The sequence below is a fragment of the Phocoena phocoena genome, chromosome 12 (genome assembly GCF_963924675.1).
Source record: "Phocoena phocoena chromosome 12, mPhoPho1.1, whole genome shotgun sequence".
Classification (NCBI taxonomy): Eukaryota; Metazoa; Chordata; class Mammalia; order Artiodactyla; family Phocoenidae; genus Phocoena; species Phocoena phocoena.
Window position 1 is genome coordinate 48589780 of NC_089230.1, and position 15556 is coordinate 48605335.

At 44.7% G+C, this 15556-nt stretch overlaps 1 pseudogene; it reads left to right on the forward strand.

Annotated features, from left to right (window-relative positions):
• The first annotated feature begins 3190 nt into the window (after nt 1-3190).
• Nucleotides 3191-3690, forward strand: LOC136132337 (D-aminoacyl-tRNA deacylase 2 pseudogene; annotated as a pseudogene).
• The last annotated feature ends 11866 nt before the right edge of the window (nt 3691-15556 follow it).

A 15556-nucleotide genomic window follows, 5' to 3' on the forward strand; every position in this document is an offset into this window, starting at 1 on the left:
GTTTCTCCTAACAAAGTGCTTAAGACCTACCCTTCCTTAGTAGCAAAGGTTCTTACTTTAGGCAAGGAAAAAGCCGTCAATTTTTTGGCAGAGATCCTGATCATTTGATTCTCCCCTATACCAAAGAAGAACTTAATTGGTTACTGCAAACTGATGATAAATGGCTTGTTTCCTTATCCTCCTTTCAGGGTAATATTGATAATCATTATCCTCCTGATAAGCTCCTTCAGTTTGCTAGAAAACATCTCTTTATATTTCCCAAAATTACTTCTGCTGTTCCTTTGGTAGATGCTGCCTTAGTATTTACTGATGGATCATCATCCGGTGTTGCTGTATATGTTATAAACAATCAGTCCTATAGGGTACAATCCCCCTTTTTGTCAGCACAGCTTGTTGAGCTTTTTGCCATTCTTCAGGTTTTTGAAATGTTACAAGAAACCCCCTTTAATTTATATACGGATAGCTCATATATAGCCTTGTCCGTCCCCCTTTTAGAAACTGTTCCATATATTAAACCCTCTTCCAATGCTGTTCCCCTTTTTCAACAGCTTCAGAGTCTTATACTCCGGAGACAAGTGCCTTTTTTTATTGATCATCTTAGGGCTCATACAGATCTCCCTGGACCCCTTTCTCAGGGCAATGATTTAGCTGATAAAAATGCCCGCCTAATGTGCACCATAACCTCTGATCCTATTTCTCAGGCTACTCAATTTCATCAGCTACATCATGTTAATGCACATACTCTTCACTTGTTGTTCAAGCTCACTCGAGAGCAAGCAAGACAAATTGTAAAAAATTGTCCAGGGTGCGTTACACTTTTACCTCTTCCACATCTTGGAGTAAACCCAAGAGGTTTATTACCTAATGAAATTTGGCAAATGGATGTCACCCATCTTGCTGAATTTGGAAAATTAAAATTTATTCATGTGTCCATTGACACTTTTAGCGGCTTTATATATGCCTCCCTCCAGGGAGGAGAAGCCACAAGAAACATTATTTCACATGTGCTCCAATGTTTTACAGTTTTAGGCAAGCCTCAAATAATTAAAACAGATAATGGGCCTGGGTATACTTCCCAGGCTTTCCAAGATTTTTGCACCCGGTTTCAAATAAAACATCTTACGGGAATTCCCTATAACCCCCAGGGTCAAGGCATAGTAGAAAGAGCCCATCAAACTCTTAAAAATACCATTTCCAAACTTAAAAATAATGATTTAACTGCTACAAAAAATTCCCCCCAAAATATTCTTAATCATGCCCTATTTGTTATTAATTTTTTACAATTAGATATTAATGGTAGATCTGCCGCCGATCGTCTTTGGCATCAAGAAACTAAAAATCAATATGCACAAGTTATGTGGAAAGACCCTTTGACCTTTAAGTGGCATGGGCCCGATCCACTCCTCATCTGGGGGAGGGGGTCTGCATGTGTATACAATACCAAGGAAGGTGGAGCACGTTGGCTGCCCGAGCGTCTTATTAAACCTATAAATTCTATGAAATAATGAAAATTATCCAGGGCCCTGTTCCCTGAGATTGTATTTCTTTTCCTTTTCAGAAAAAGATGGAGATCCTCTTGGCATTGAAAAGACGACAAAGACAACAAGGACTATCCGTTGTGACCCTGATCCTGTCATCTTTGCTGGTTGTCAGCCAGGCTGAATCCCCTCCGCACTTGCCTCAGAATTTAACCTGAAGCAGAACCAAAAGATGATTCTGGCTGCCCCTCCACTGGAGCGGCATGAGACAGAGACATGCCTACCCCCCTCTTTGATGGGAGGGTATGGGTACCGAGTTGAGTGTGACAGCAAAGCATGCACAAGGGAAAACCTTTATACATAAGGTAATCTCTGTTATTCCCTGTGAGTATACCTGAATTATGAAAGAGGTTGGTATCTAAACATTGTTTTTGGCTTCAGTATCTAAGATTATTCTTGGCTCTGCCTCTCCTCCCCAAAAGATACCAAGAGCCAGCAATGGTGGACACACATACATTGTCCACGGGAGGATTCAGGTCACTACTCCCTCACTCGGTTAATGCCCACCTCCTTAAAAGAAATAAAAAGGGAGGAGATGTTGGGAGCCAAGAAGTTTTCGCCATTAGAAGATGGCCGACATCCTGCTTCTCTTCCTGCTTAATGAGATAAAAGCCCGCGCCTAAAAACAAAAGCCCGCGCCTAAAACGAAAGCCCGCGCACGCAGCACCAATGATAATTTGCCAAGTACTTCCCTTATTCTGGATCCCGCCCCCCTTTCTCTGTACTGTATAAATACAGCTACTGCAGCAATAAAAGTTTGAGGCTTGATCAGGATTTTGTCTTGCCTCCATTCTTTCGCGTCTCCTGCCCCTTCTTCTCTTTTCAACCCCTACAGGTTCCTCCTCGGACTCACAAGGATTTGTTCTGCTGGTCGGGACTCCCGGGGACGCCCGGGGCCGAGCACACACTCGCTCACAGGGTGCCGCATGCAGAGGCCTTGCACCCAGCACATCAGACCAGGTTTCCTGCAAAATGCCTGCAGCCAACACCTCAGCTCCACGGGCCGTGTGCAGAGACGCTGCTCCAGCCCGGCACTGCGATCTAGAACGTGAGCAGCTGCGCAGGCTCCGTGAGAATTCTGCCCCTCCCCAATTAAGGAGAACCCTATTAAGGAACCCCACCCACAGCCTGTGAGGAGCGCGCGTCCTCTAGAGCGCAAGCTCGCGCCTCTCCTGTCTTTGACCAAAGAGTAAAGCTTTCCTTTGCTTCTGAACCAAACTCAGTCTCGCTCTATTGGCACAAAGGACACCGGGCAGAAGGACCCTTGTTGGAGACCAACTTGAGAGGGTTGGTAACAAAACTAGAAAAAGATATTATAAAAAATAAAACTACAGACTCAAATTCCTCATGAATATATGTGCAAAAATCCTTAACAAAACATTAGCAAATCAAATCCAACAGGATATATAAAAGGCTAATACATCACAACCTAGTGGGTTTTATGCTGGTAATCAAAATTATAAATAATAATTGTCTCTGGATCCTGGGATTATGGGTAGTTTGTTTTCCTCTAAATTTTCAATAATGAACATGGCTTAGTTCTTCAACAAGAATTTAAGGCGTCGCGCCCCGCCCAATGCTCCCTGAGCGCCGGGGGCGGGCCTGTGCGGCGCGTGGCTGGAACCTGGGGGATATCCGCGCGGGCTTGAGCCATGGCTGAAAGTGGCCGGGCACCTCAGGCCCGGGCCCTCCTGCAGCAGTGCCTGCACGCCCGGCTGCAAGTACGCGCCGCCGAAGGGGACGCCGCGGCCCAGTGGGTGGAGGTCCAGAGAGGATTAGTGATCCACCTGTGCTTTTTCAAGGGAGCTGATAAAGAGCTTCTTCCCAAAATGATTAATACACTGTTAAATGTGAAATTAAGTGAAACAGAAAATGGCAAGCGTGTCTCTGTATTGGATCTACCTGGCAACATTCTTATCCCTCAAGCCACCCTTGGGGGGGGAGAGTAAAAGGAAGAAGCATGCAGTATCACTCTAACTCTGGAAAAGAAGAGGGGTTAGAACTTTATTCCCAATTTGTGACTCTCTAAAAAAGAATTAGCTGCTAACAGCAAGTGTGCCGAAGCTGGGGTTGTGGTGGAACATGGCACTTACGGAAACAGGTGTTAAAGCTCGACACCAATGGACCATACACACACCTAATTGAGTTTTGAAAACTTAAAAGTTTCTACAGTTGTAATTAGATTCTCTTCCCCTTCTGCAGCATTTTTAGACAAGAAAATCCTGGTTCCCATCCATACCTCTGCAGCCTGCTACTTGGACGACCTCGCCACGTCACCTAAACACTGGATCTCAGTCACCTTCCATCCTGCTTTCCCCTAAACTCACACTCAAAATTTTGAAAAATGCCTTGTATTCGCTTTATGGTCATTGATAAGAACATGGAAATGTTCTTAGAGAGCTGTATTTAAGCATTTTGCAATTAAGCATTTTGTGCAATCAAGAAAAATATGTTTCTTATACCCTCAAATGTATGTAATATGTAGTAAAAATCACTATTTGTGTTACGATTACAATTATAATTTTGTCAATTTTGTTTTAGTATTTCAGATTTCCATATTTTGAATGAAATATGCAATTTACTATTCCTTCTAATAATATCTATGAAAATGTAATACAAAAATGTTATTGTACGTTTTAATATTTTCCAAGGACATCCAAGTGCTTTAAATTATTTTAAGAATCTTTAGTTGATATAGCAATAAGGTATGGGGGACTAAAAGTTGTTTTTATTTAATATACTAATGGCTTAATACTAATGGCTTAATATTCTGTTTCTCAGTTTTTTACCAAAGCAATGTGTGTTGCATTTTCTGTCTTTGGTTTTTAAAAGTTACTGTTTCATTAAATTAATGTTCATAAATTTTTTTAGGAAGTTCCTTTCTTGTTGGTTTAGATTGCTATAAAAGGAATAAAAAGGGGAAAAAAAGAATTTAAATATTATTATTTTAAAGAAATACAAAGAATTTTCCTCCAGTATTTCCTGGAGTACATAGGAAGTGGAAGAAACACTGATTTGGGTGAAAGAGTCACAAAGTAAAAACATTTCTCACTTTCTACAAAGTAAAAGATGAAATGAAAGCATGAAACAAAAAAATAGTAAATGTTTACATATGTGATGCCCCCTCCTCTTTCCTACAAACAAGCAGGAGTCAAGCAGAGTTCTTAGTGAAAACCAGGGGCCTCAGCCCCCAAGCCCTTCCCTGCACGATGGGGGCTTTTGCATGTGAACATGAATCAGGCTTTGTAATTTGCATGGCACTTAGCTCCTCTTTGAAGGATATGTGATGACGAAGTCATCAAAGTGGCAGTTTTTTAAAATGGCATGTCATGTGCAAAAAAGAGAAATTCCTAAGTATTAATTCATTCCCTGTTCTTAGCTGGGAACTTGAACATTACTATAAGTAAGCAGTTGCTCTAGCACCAGGTACTGAATGAGGTTATTGTGCATTTGGTCTCTGCTGATGGGAGACCAGAACTGGCCTACCTCTGAAAGCACCGGCAGAGATTTAAAATGTAATTTTATTTCATTTTATATTTCGTTTTGCAGTTTGCAGACGGAAACAGTGGTTGATAAACAGAGCAATTTCTCTCCTTATCAATCTCCCACTTTCCCCGAAGCTCTGGTTCACAGCTCTGGTGACACAACTTCTTCTCCCTCAGTTTGGACCAGAGTGGCACATTTGGAGACTAAATCTTGAGACAGTTGAGGCAGACCCACTGAGCTGGTACCAGTGCTGCGACGGAGCAGGGTTCCACCCTTGGGCCTGCCTGGGCCTGAGATGCGTGGGATCCCTCTCTACTTGGGCCCCAAAAACCTCCCCACGTATTTGACAATGCCCCAAATTCCTTTAAAAAGAGCATTTACACTAGAGACAGAAGGTCCAAAATGCTAATAACTGTAGGAAAGGACAACCATGGGCTGATATTCAAACTAAAATGCAAATGACTGATAGAGAGCTGTTTCAGAGAGCTGACTGCTGAGAGTTCAAGGTCCCTGAAAGGAGGAATGGAGGATTCTTCCCACAGGATTTTGCCCATGTTTGGAAGCCATCTCTCCACCAGACCTAAAAACTGCCTCTATATTCTTGTCAAAGAACAGCTTTGGATCCTTGGGATCTCTGAGCTAAATAACATAACCAAGAATTCTATGATGCAACATGGCTGACTTCATACAAATAATTACCAAATTGCAGCTGTCATTCAGGGCACGCAAAAAAGTGCCAGAAGCACCACACACACAGTGTATCTCGAATCAAAAGGAGAAGGTGCCAGGCCTGATTTACCAGGAGGAATAATTATATGAAGGATGCTGCTACTGGGCTGCGAGCTTCCGACAAGTACAGCAGGAGGCTGGAGGTTGGCTGACTGGGAAGAGGACATGAGACAGAAATTGAGGGTGAGGGCAGTCCATTTACAGGACAAGAATCAGAGGTGTGAGAGGCCCTGGGCTAGGGGAGAGTGTGCAGGGTGGCTGAGGGCAGTCTGGGACAGGTAGATGAGGATTGGCCTTAGAGGAGGCTGCAGAAGCCCACTGAGGGCAGGGCCTGGGATCACCAGTGTGCCTGAGTGTCAGCAATTTCCCCTGAGGCTGATTGTGTCAGTGAGGCCCTGACTCCCTTGAGGCTGCCTCAGTGCTCTCCCTGCAAGCCCAAAATACCACCCCTGCCCATCTCCCCTCAGAATCTGCTCTGCTTGGGTTCGGCCAGGGCCAGGACATACATGAGGAACTTGAGAGGAAACCCCCTTAAGGCTTGAAGGTCAAGTCTTACGATTCCCACCTATGAGGCACAGCTCCAGGGTCACTGTTCACAGAGCCACGCCTTGTCTGCCGCTTTCCTCCACTTCCCATATCCCTGGTCTTGCACATGCTTCTGTTTGCTGGGCTCCGCAGGCTCTTGTTGCTTTACTTGGCATCTGAGTGTCACTCTCCAGGTGCCCACCTAAAATTTTATCAAAATGCAATGTGACGTAATGTGGTGGTTAAGCAGGTGGACTCTGGTGTCAGACTGCCATCCACTGTGCAATCATGGGCACTTAAGCACTTTCTGTCTTGGTTTCCCTATATGTAAAGGGGGATAATAACACAACCTGTTTACCTAAGATTGTTATAACAATTGAAAGAGCATTTGCTAATGCCTGGCATGGGTCACAAGAATTGGCTTTAGCTTATTTATTTAGTCATTCAACACATTTGTATGGAGCACCCGCCAGCCACATGCTGTCTTAGGTGATGGAGATACAAGGTGAGTAAAAGGAAGCACTGTCCTTGCCCTCAGGAGGCTTCCAGTCTAAATGAGGGATGTCTAGACTCTAATCAAATATTACAATGTAATTACTGCAAATGCATTTTACATGTAATATAAAATATGAAAATGTATTATAAATGTGAGTAACAGGAAACAGTGCTGCCGAGAGGAGGTGTGTAGTACTAAGAGAGTATGGTGAGGAGTCTCACTCAGGGTGGGGGGTGAGATGTGTGAGGAAGGATGAAGGGCACATTATTTCCTTGATCCCACCTTCTCAGCTGGCATCTTGAAATAACCACTGGCCGCCCCTTCGACTGTGATTGATGAAAAGGAGCCAGGTAGCTTATTGAACTAAATCAGTGCCCAGTGACTGTATAGACACCAACCACCATAGTGTGTCAGCAAAACATACTATGGCTCTTCCACCAGCTATACAACATGGGACAAAGCTCCCATTCAGCTGGGCCTCAATTAATCAACTCTGGAGTTAACTGCCATAAGCCCCACTCCTAGAGGTCTGTGGGAGCCCTGGAGCCTGAGGAGACCTTGACCTTGCCTTGTTGGATGGGTCCTGAGCATTTATGGGGAATATTTCAGACTCTTACAGTGCCTTGAAGCCCAGAGTGATGAATCATGACAGAGGTGCTGAGGGGAGTGTAAAAATCCAGTGACTACATTAGATATATTTAAAACTGTTCAGACTCTCAACTCTCAAAGAAATGCTCTATATCTTTGGGAGTATGCACAAGAAAGCGGTAACTGTGGTTACCTCTGGGTGGCTGGGATGAAAATAGAAGTTATTTTTCATTGTCTTCTTTCATACTTTTTGAACTTGTATCTGTATCATTGAATCTGTACCACGTATCTGTATACAAATATAATAATTTATAATTAAAATAAAACAAATGGTGAGATTTTAAAATAGAACATTTTTAGGGCTTCCCTGGTGGCGCAGTGGTGGAGAGTCCGCCTGCCGATGCAGGGGACACGGGTTCGTGCCCCGGTCCGGGAGGATCCCACATGCCGCGGAGCAGCTGGGCCCGTGAGCCACGGCCGCTGAGCCTGCGCGTCCGGAGCCTGTGCTCCACAACGGGAGAGGCCACAACAGTGAGAGGCCCGCGTACCGCAAAAAAAAAAAAAAAAAAAATTGTTAAAAGCCAAATAATCGGATGTAAATTATAAGATACAATGGTGATTTTTTTTGGGCCTTTAAAAAAGCTGTAGTTTTTGTCCTTTGGTAACCTTACTAGAGCAACTGATTAAACCAGAAGTTAGGAATTAGTTTTCATTTTTTTCATTCAACAAATACCTACCATGTGCCAGGCACTGTTCTAGATACTGGGGATACAATGGTGAACAAAACAGATGCTGCCTCAAATTTCCTTTCCTCATGGAGTTTAAATTTTAGAAGGCCTAAGTTTTACTCCTGTATATGTTACAAATTAGCTGTTTGACCTTGGAATCTATGGGCTTACATGTACCCATCTTTAAAATTCGCACCATACAAGCTCTTAGACAGTTTTAACCATCAATCCTGACTCTAAAAGTCAATAGTATATAGCAGAGTAGGCTAGGTGCTGTACTAGTTTTCTATGCCTGTCAACAAATGACTACAAATTTAATGGCTTAAAACAATACAAATTTATTTTCTTACAGTCTGGAGGTCAGAAGTCTGGCACAGGTCTCACTGGGCTAAAATCAATGTGTGGGCAGGGCTATGTTCCTTTCTAGATGTTTTACGGGAGAATCTGTTTTCTTGCCTCTTCCAGCTTCTAGGGGCCATCCGCATTCCTTGGCTGGTGGCCCCCTTCCTCTGTCTTCAAAGCCAGCAAGAGCAGGTCAAGTTCTTCTCACATTGTATCGTTCTGTCCTCTTTTTCTGCCTCCCTCTTCCACAATTATGGACGCTTGTGATTACACTGGCTCCACCCAGATAATCCAAGAAAATCTTCCTATTTCAAGGTCATCTGACTGGCAATCTTAATTCTATCTGTAATCTTAATTCCCTTTTGCCATGTAACATAACATATTCACAGATTCTGGAGATCAGGACTTGGATATCTTTGGAGGGGGTGCATTATTTTGCCTAATACAGATGTTAAATAAACAATGTGAGTCAGCACTTCTCTGACTTTTGAATTTCACAAACCATTTAAACAAACAAGCTTTCTGGTTATCTATTTCTGTGTAACAAAATCATCCTCAAATTTAATGGCTTAAAACAACAGAAATCATTTATTTCCCTCACAAACCTGTAATTTGGGCAGGGCTTAGTGGGGAGTCATCTTTGCTCCATGTCGTATCAGCTGTGGCAGTTCAACTGGGGCTGTAGTATCCACTTCCAGAAGGGTTCACTCAGTGACTGGCAAGTTGGTGCTGGCTATCAGCTACGAGCTCATCCAGTGCTATTGGCCTGGGCCTTGCTTCGTCTCTCTATGGGCTTCTTCTCATGGCTGCTTGGGCTTCCTAACAGCATGTCAGTTGGGTTCCAAGAGGCCCGGGAGGAAGCTGCAAAGCTTCCTATGACCTCATTTCAGAAGTTCTAGAATGTCACACTGATCACATTTTTAATAAAGTAAGTTTATTACTTTATATATATTGTTAGCCAAGTAAGTCTCTAAGACCCTCCCAGATTCAAGGGGAAGAAAATTAGATGCACCTCTCAGGGGGAGAAGTGCCGAAGAATTTGTGACCATCATTAATCTACTACACACACACACACACACAAACAAACACACAAACAAAATGGAGGAATAACATGGTACTGTCATATTTTATTTTGATAAACAGGAATATGAAAAAGCAAAACCAAAAATGTTATCATCTAGTATATTATCCAATCTGTTTCTTAAAAATACTTTTCTTCTGCCAAAAATGTAGAAAGGACACAGTACCAGAGCAAATGGCAGTTCTTTAAAATTCAGCAAATTTGCTTAGTGAAAAACTTACTATGTTATGCTTGTTTTTCTCATTTCAGCTTAGGTTAGAAAACTAGGTCATGGATAGGGCATCCAGATGGGTCTTGGGAAACCACCAGGCATAAGGCACGAGTGCTTCTGTGGTTCAGAGCAACAGTCCACTGCCACCCCCTTGTCCTGGTGTGTAGCCAGACATCCACGACCCTGTGTCCTGCTGGCTCTGGGCCCTTACCACCCTATTCCATTTCCAGTCCCCCGGGAGCTGCCAACGGGTAAGCGGGCAGAAGGCTCTGCCTATTGTCTGAGGTTTGCCTTGGGGCCTCCATGGCAGGGCTTTTTTCTGGCAGTGTCAGGCTCTCAGGCCCCATCTTGGGCTTCTTCCAATGTGGCTTTCGCTCTGTGAGCTGGGCTCTTCTGACGCCGCAGGCCTGGACAAGGCAGTGATACAAGCAGCCTGAGATGTGGGAAGCCTGCCTGAGGCCTCTGCCATCACCCCGTCTGAGCTTAGCAGAATCCCTGGGGGAGACTTTCAGCACCGGCCCCCACCCTCCATGAAATCCCGACACCCGCTGGGTACTATGGTGTCTCCAGGTTCCACAGTGGAAATGTGTTTTTAGATCAACAAGGGACCTTTACTTGATCTTCTGAGACCCAGGATGTGGAGACCTCTGAGCCAAGTCAATGCTGTTTTTCTGCCTCTCCTACCACAGCCAGACCCAGGAAGGGCAGAGGGCCTGGCATCAATGAGACTGTTCTTAAAAGGATGACTGAGGCTGACCTGTGGAAGGAAGTCACCTGCTCACAACCAGCTCCTCAGGTGGTTGAGGACTGATTTCCCTAGTGTCTCTGACCTGCACAGACAAGCATGTCACAAGTGGGGAGTAGGAGAGTGCCAGCCAGGGAGGCTCATACCCTCTGGGTCACCCTCTGCTCCAAGGCCTTAGCGTTTCGGAGAGCGGAGGCCTAGCCCACTTTCACGCCACAAACGGTGAAGAGGGACATTTCCAAAGTACTCAATGCAGAGGGAGGAGCCAGGGTTTATAGTTGACCTTATTCCTTTTAGGTAAATCGTTCCCTCTTAGAGAAATGATCTCAAATTGGACTTTTGTTAATTAAAGTGTTTGTCATAGGGCCCAGCAGTGAGGCCAGGTGAGAATCCCAGAACCGGAGATACCAAGAAATGTAGCCAACATTCAATTCACAAGTCACTCGGTTTCTTGTACACAATTAGCACACAACACAGGATTGTCAAAGTAGAGGAAACAGAAAAGAGGAAAACGACCACTCCAAGGAGAAGTCCGGGAAGGAGGCGTCTCAGCAGCCCCAGCCTGGCAGCGGGTCCATGATAAGTGTGAGTGGGAAGAAGTCGCCCTCGGCTCCAACAGAGCCTCGCTAGTGTCCCCTCCAATGTCTCTCAGCATCATGGAGTTGGGTCCTCCAGTGAAGAGGCTTCCAATCTCTAGGCTCAGGGGTCTCTCTCTTTATTTTTTGGCCGGGCCACGCGGCATGTGGGATCTTAATCCCCAGACCAGGGATCGAACCTGCACCCCCTGCATTGGAAGTGCGGAGTCTTAACCACTGGACCGCCAGGGAAGTCCTCAGTGGTCTCTTTTTAAGGAGTCTGCCAGTAGGGTGTAATGGATACACCCCAGGGTCTTATCTCTATCAGTTGCTCCTTCTGTTCCAGTGAAATCTTTCTGCAAATGTTACCAAATAAATTCCTTACCTAAAGTAACACTCTTAGCTTATCAAAGATGCTAGCAGTCCTACAGCAGACGTTTCAAAACAACTAACATGCAAGTTCACGCTGGCCACTGTGACTCCATTTTGAACTACTTAATGTAGCTTAAATCCTATGTTTTGCACGAGATGAGTAGGAATCACAATGCAAAAGAAATCACATCATAACATAAAGGTCTTATAGGAGTAAAAGGGCAACTAGATACCAGTCCTTGTCTATTCATGCATCTTGGAAAGATGTCTCGTTTTAATGACAGGTGTGGTGAGGGGACGAGACAACACCCCCTCGGGTGTTTCTCAATATGAGACGTCAGAGAGCGGGATCGGAGGTCACCCTCCCCATCTAGTGATGCCTCTAAGAAGCAGGTCAGCCGAGCACAGGCCGGTACAGAGCCCTCCGCAATGAGCACAAAGAGCCAATTCAACAGCACACAAAGCTCATCCTCCGTAATTGTCCTCATTAGAAACATTATACATAAGGAGGCGAAACAATTCACACCAACTCCAGCATGAGCTCAGGGCAATAGAGTTGTTTGTTTTTCAACCCTGAGGCTATAGTCACACACGTCTCAAAAACTAATGCATGTGTATTTTAAAGCCTGATATTTTCAGACACTCGAGAAAAATGTGGCAGCAGCAACATGCCGTGGCAGAACAGCCTCAGTCACGACTCTCCACCGCCTTAACTTCCTCTGCTCTCTGTACTGGGGTTAGGATTTTGTTAGTAGCTTAATATTTCAAAAACGAATTTACAATCTGTTCTTTCTCCTCTGTTCTTGCATAACCTTGAAATTTAAACATCCTTCTGTCTGCTTTTTGTCTTTTTCCACTGGGCGGACTCTGATGATGTTTCCCTTGCTTAACAGAACGGAAATCAGCATGCGTTTCTGTTTAGCAGCGATGCTGCCTGGAGGAACAAAGTCAGCACGTTACTTGCGTTAACACTGATGCTACTTCACTGTTGCTAGGGGAGGCAGAGAGAAAAGACAAAGAGCATAAACCACAGCATCTCATTGATATTTTACATCCGTACTCTTCTCTCCCCTCCTTTGGAGCAGGTTTTTGGTTTTGTTTTTTTAAATTTTCTCTGCATTTTCTCAGTCTGTAGAAGCGGACTGGAATTCTCCACCCCGGCTTCGGGAGATTCATGGGGCATGTTATCCAACCCTACCTGCTATGCCTCTCCTTTTTCTGCCTCCTGCTCTGTTCCCTGACTAGACCCACAACAGCTGGTGGATAAGTGCATGGTCTGTGGGTCCACATCGCCTGGCTTTGAATCCTGGGTCTTCATCCTGCGATCTTGGGCCACTTCATTCACATCGCTGAGCCTGTTTCCTCCTCTGTAAGATAGGGGATGTGCTGGTCCCCTCCTCAGGGTATTGTTTTCAGCATTAAATGAGACACTGTATGTGTGAAGAGCCGAGAACAGAATAAGAATTTGATAAACATGGTTTATCTTATCATTAATATTCTCATGGCTTTCTAGATTTTTTTGGTGACTGGTCCTCAGTGAAACCGTGACAATGGAGGATAGCAGTGTGTCCGGAGTACACATAGTTCAACAGACTCCATATGATGAGTACCGTTTTCACGTAGCCCCCAAAAGTGTGCTGAACATAAGGAATTGTTCATGGTTTGGAAAGCACATCATGACCTTCCCATGCTCTGGGGTTGCTGTTTTAAAACGTCTGGGTAGCATTCTACTGCCCTCATGAAGAGGCAAAGACTAATCAATGGACAGAATGCCACGCCAGCCCAGCTGTACCCTGCTCCCTCCTTCCTGCCAAAATTGAAGGCTTTTCCTATGGACTGAGACAGGGGTCTGGTCCCACAGCCTGTTAGGAACCGGGCCGCACGGCAGGAGGCGAGCAGCTGGCAAGGGAGCAAAGCTTCATCTGCCGCTCCCCGTCGCTCACATCACCTCCTGAGCTATCCCCCGACCCCCGAGTCCATGGAAAACTTGTCCTCTGCGAAACTGGTCCCTGGTGCCAAAAAGATTGGGGACCGCTGGATTGAGATAAAAATTCTCTGGAGGCATCACCTCAGGTTGTACGGGCAGTGTGGGGAGTATTAAGTAACACACAGTGAATCTGCCTTAAAGACAATGGTTGAAATCGTTCTTCCTTTAGTTGGATGCAAGGTATATTTTGCCATGAGGTTCTTCCTGAGTAAACGATTTCATTTTCCCACGGTTTTATCTATGTGAAAATGCTCTACTTTCAGACTGTGTTTAATTCAACAATCTCGAAAAATTTACAAGTTCACAAAAGAAGTTAAAACAATTACCAAGGTATGTACAGAAGGAGTTTTTGGACTGCTATCAAATATCTTTATATGCACATATTGTGTGTTTCCCCAGGTGGGCCTCGTCCTGGCCCCGCCTCCTCCTCTGCCCTGGGAGCCGGGCTTAGCTCTGGCCACTGAGGAACTGCAGGTGTAGGAGAGAGGTAAAAAAGTGCAACTGAGCTCTGAACCCAGGAGCGATCGCAAATAACTCCAAACACCAACGCTGAACTCACAGCACAAAGACAAGTTCCGTTCCTTTGTGCTGCCTGGAGCCTTTGCCAGACCTTGGGTCACGTTGCCCGGAACCATGTGGTCCTGCAGTGAAAGGCCCCCATTGTAATGACTAATCAACAAGGCAAAGCCAAGGTTGCCTTGTGCATCAAAACCTGGAACGTCCTGCCTTTTTACGTGCTGAGAAGTGTGTGCTTAGTATTGTGTTCAAGTAAATGGGGAGGGGGCATTTCCTTTAAAAGTACTTAAAGCAAAGAAAAATAGCTACTTATCTGCTGTGTCCAAGTTGGAGGCTTTTTAAATGACCTGAAAAATGGGCTATTGCTTTCATTGTTTCCTTCCTTCTTCCTCCTCCTTCTCTGGGACACTTGTCTGCCTTTCCAAAAACTTCCTCTCATAGTGACCCCAGGTTCCTGTTGGGAATTCTCACCCTGCTGCGTGGATGAACAAGCAAAACAAACTATCATATGTCCTCTGAAAACATGGACAAAAAGACTTGGAAAAGTTTCTGATAGAAAATTCCAGCTGGGTTTGGAGTAGTTCTTGTGGGTAAATGATGTAGTGAGCTGAATGTATATTATAAATTCAACACCATTAAGAGCTGACTGTTTAACACTTAAGCACATCATCTTTCAGAGGTGGGCATCTGAGTGCAAAACCAAGACCTTAGCCCTGTCTGGGTGCACCAGTGAATCTATCTTATCCCAGTTTCCTTGTTTATAAGATGATATGTTGGCCCAGATGCTCTTCAGGCTCCCCTGGGAAGTCTTTGGGGTATGAGCTTAAATTCCAGTTCTGCTACCTGCCTCCTTCCTGGTTCTGAGATTTCATAATATCTTGCAATTTTTCTAGGAGATTGACTTGATAGAGAACATCTGGAGGGAACGGAAGCCTCTACATTATCAATGCAGAAATTGAGGTAAGGGGCCAACACTGAAGGCACAAAAAATGGCAAATGTTGAAATGAGGAAGACAGTGAGACACTGAGAGCAACAAACTCTACTTTCTCTTTGACACAAAGGAGTCTTTATTTGAAGTTCCCCAAGTTCCTTCTTTTCTCCCACGAGCTTACTTCTTTGAAAACAACTTCCATCAGAAGTCAGGAGACCTGGCCCAGTTCAGAGTCTGCCACAAACTCAGCCTGCTCCCTTCTCCCATTCAGTTTCTTCCCTGGCAAATGGGAGGTATGGACTTAGATGATTTCTAAAAAGCTCACCTAAGAGCTAACATCCATGATTCCAGGAATTCCAGGAAATGCTCACTAAAACCAGGATTCTGAATCAAGTGAAAAACCAGGCCAAGTATTTGAACCAACGATTTTCACACATTGGACCACAGTAGTGCATGACAGTGATTCCTGAGAGTGGGGGGAAAAAAATGAGGTGAGTCTTATGATTGCCCCCAGCTTACTGCCTGGAGAGAACTTACAGGCCATAGCATTGGGAAAGGGAATATGGGTGGACCCCAGCAGTATTCCTTCATAGAGAAGATGGTGCTGGGATCCCAGAGAGACCAATGAAGCTAGAATTAACAGAACAGAATACTGGAGAAGAGAGAGCTACACACAGAGAGAGAACTCTGGAGTTCTACAGAACT